The sequence below is a fragment of the Megascapheus bottae genome, unplaced genomic scaffold (genome assembly GCF_031878675.1).
Source record: "Megascapheus bottae isolate mThoBot1 unplaced genomic scaffold, mThoBot2.hap1 HAP1_SCAFFOLD_81, whole genome shotgun sequence".
Classification (NCBI taxonomy): domain Eukaryota; kingdom Metazoa; phylum Chordata; class Mammalia; order Rodentia; family Geomyidae; genus Megascapheus; species Megascapheus bottae.
The window spans coordinates 617,370-621,025 of NW_028327393.1; the positions used below are offsets into that span (position 1 = coordinate 617,370).

General features: G+C 37.1%; 1 long non-coding RNA gene across 1 annotated transcript; it reads right to left on the minus strand.

Annotated features, from left to right (window-relative positions):
• On the minus strand, window positions 1–2,933 carry LOC150039910 (uncharacterized). Its single transcript, XR_016534192.1, has 3 exons — window positions 2,878–2,933; window positions 828–881; window positions 1–77 (listed from the first exon to the last, which is right to left on the minus strand). It is a non-coding gene; the product is annotated as an uncharacterized LOC150039910 (long non-coding RNA).
• Window positions 2,934–3,656: the final 723 nt, after the last annotated feature.

A 3,656-nucleotide genomic window follows, 5' to 3' on the forward strand; every position in this document is an offset into this window, starting at 1 on the left:
CATTGATGTATATGTCTATATCTGACCTTTGCTTGAATTCTTCTGTCCCAAATTCTGCTGGATCATTTTTATCCAAGCTAAAGAGCATTAAATTATATACAGTCAAATACCAAGTGCAATCATAGTTTTACTTTTTTACTTAAGGTAGTAAGTTAACCTAACAGTAACAAATTTGTAAGAAATGGAAACTTTTACATATTTATCACTTCAAAAGAAAGCTTTTATGCACGGTCAAAGACTTTTTCTCTCTTACTAAACCTAACACACTGATTATTGGTATCATGTAGTTTATTTGTACATGCAACTCACTTCAGAAGAACTCAATCCATTATACAATCTGATTTTCCGCTTTCTAAGTCTGCTCTTCTCTCTCCTTCCTGTCACTAACTTGGCTGATTTCTTAACTGCTTCTCACCAAAAGACAAGAAACAAGAGCCTAAAAGCTGGACTCTCATCATACCTGAAAATGAGCCTGTCTACTAAGTACCAGATTTCTAGAGAAGGAAAGAGGCCCACCAGCATTTTCATCTCAGAAACACTGAGACCACCTCATTGTTCCTGACTGGGACTCTCTCCTCCATTGTCTCAGTGCAAGTTGCAGGAAATAGGTAAATAAGGTAGAGAATAGGTAAATAAGGATACGGTTACTATGTTTTACTTCACAGTATACCATGACCAAGTATCTGCTGCCTGACGCTATCATTTTCAATTTAGTTTCAATACAAGAGAAGGAATACATGAGGACACTGATCAGCTGTCATATAGATTGGGTACTAACCTCACCCTAGAAGTGAATTTACACTCAGATGACAGAAAATTCAACTCACCAAATGTTAATGCTTGGGTCACAAACTGCAATGGCAGTTAATGCTGTGTCATCTCTAAAAAATAAAATAATATAAAATCAGCCACAGAAAATCAGTTGGAACATTTAGAAGAAATCAAACTGTTTCTACAAGGCTGTGTACTAAAACCATAACTGTGTTCATCTGAGGAACATGCTCTGCCACTTGAGCTACATCGCCATCTCCAGCTCTTCTGTTCCCTCTAGCTATTTGCTCTGGTACTATGGTGTGAAGTAGGAGACCTGTACTTAAATGAAAAGCAGTATTTCCATTTTACAATAGAATAGATTTGAATCTCTTCAGGAACTTAAATATGGAACTTAGAAAAGTAAAGTTTTTACACAAGATAGAAGAATTGTTCGCCCTACCACAGTACCTAATGCCATCTTGTATGACTTTCAATGCAATGCAATTCAAGGGCGCTCAACCCAGAGGTCACAGTCAATATTCTGCTTCCTCTCTTCCTCCTATTCCCTTCTTATTTTCAACAATCGTGGATGTCTTTACTGACTTACTTGCAGAGAGTACCAATGGGTGGCAGGCCAGAAGCAGAGAACTCTCCACTGCTAACCAGGACAGTGAGAACTCCCTCTCCTTCTGGAGTCTCAATCCTTCACCCAATTTGCAAAAAGAAAGAATGGCACAAAAAATTGCACTTCCCTGACCTTCCAGATGGTTCCCACAAACATGGTGCTTAGTCTCTGTACAGCTTTCTACACAAGTCTGTCGACATTTGGGTATCTGACCACTTAGGGCTGTCTTGTGTGCATCCATGTGCATCCTGCTAGTTATTATCAACATCAATAATTAAATTGCACACAGTCAAATACTGTGAGAATTCCAAAACCTACTTTTTCTCCCCAAATAGCTATAACTGCCTGAAAACTAACTCTACATATACTGTATATGCAAGGGGGTATTTCATGTGCTTTCCTAAAAATATGGCCTCTCACTTCAATAAAATGTTCACCTGTGCTAAACAACCACTTATGCAAGACTGACAAATTCTTTTCCTAAACCACTGGTAGCACTGTTTCCTTATCTTCCATTTCCCTTGCTATGGAATTAATCAAGCTGATCTACCACCTACATTTCTGCTTTCTCTCTTCCCTCCATGCTGGCACTATTGTTCTCTATCCATCCAGCCTCTCTGAGTGATAAAAACGATTTGTATTTCATGAGTTATTCACATTAATATCCAGAATATATGTTGGAATGATCGCACAGACATGCTTTTACTATTCAGTAGTATTTCACATTCATATAAAATTCTAACCCTTACTTGATGGTAAAAGCCTTCTCATCCCTTAAATAAATCACAAATGGTATGAGGGAGGTGTCTTCAGCTGTCACGTCTCCCATGAACATCTGATATCCTAGTCATTATATTTTAACCAGTCTCCTTCCCACAGCAATTGAAGGAGACACATCAGGGATGAATGCGGCATGAAAAGATTCTCTGGTCTTTTCATCACCATCTCTTGAAATAGACATCCAGCACATAACTGTGTAAATTTTTGTTTAGGCCTGAACGTGAACTTAGAGGTAAGGCATTTTTGGATAATACCTATCAAATTAAAACCCAGTAATGACCAGCCTTTACTCATTCATTCTGGAGGAACAGAGGGAGGGAGAGAGGGAGGAAGAGAGAGAGGGAGAGGGAGAGAACACATCTAAGTTGTTTCATCCTCTAGCTAGAGAAAACAAATTCAATAGAAAGAAGTTTCTTAACCTGCTAAATCTTACAGCAAAACATTAAATTGTTTTTGGCCATTAAAATAGATTAGGAACAAGAAACATTCTTGATATTTCTTCTTAGAAATAGCTAACATTTTAGAAAGAAACTACTGATATTATGGCCAAAGTAAATTAGAAAAATATCAAAGACCTTCAATTGTCATCTATACTTACAAGTCCCTAATCTCAATTACTTTCTTTTCTGTGACTGTCCTTTCATGGATGACTGTACTTACATACATGTAAATATGCATAAATACACATGGGTGACATTGTATGTTTATTTGGACCTTACCCTTCATTGTTGGTTCCTTTGTCAAGTTCAGTTGAGGTATCAGATAAAATATCGCTAAAGAATGAAACCAAAATATATAGTCAGAGGCTCCAATGATTTTCTATATTTGATTACATGTCCCTCCTTTCTTTCTTCCATAACCCATTAAACATTCAGATTTTTGTTCCATTTCTATGTATTTTAATTTCTTCTATTGTTTACTTCCATGTCTATTTCTAGTTGAATTCAACCATAGTATGATAGCACATGGTAATATTATCTTTTCTTATATGTCCTGTTAAGACTTCCTTTAGACTCTGCCAAGAAACCTCTTTGAATAATTACTACGGAGGAGTATTAGAGAAAGGAAAAGAAAAAAGAGAATAATGCTGCCTCTATGCTCTAAATATTATTTCCTTTGGGGAAAGCTTGGGGTTGCCTGGATGATACTTATTCTGGGACTGCTGGATGGAATATTCTGCAGATATGTGCTACCTTTGGCTCTGGGTCTTCAGTTAAATCTGGTTTCTTGCGGATTCTTTGGAAAGGATCTAACATGGTTGGGATCCATCAACTCAGTTATGTTCAGCGATGTCTGTTGTGTCAAATTGGGTGCATTGAGGATTAGTTGCCTTTTTGTTGTTAATCATTACAGTGTCTTTAGCAAAATGAAATGACTTTCATGTTGTAATACTTTCAAGTTTTCTTTGCCAGATAGGAGTACATTTACATTTGCTTCCTTTTGGGTGCCATTCTTGGAATATCTCTTTCCATCCATTCACATCAAGCATGTGACTGTC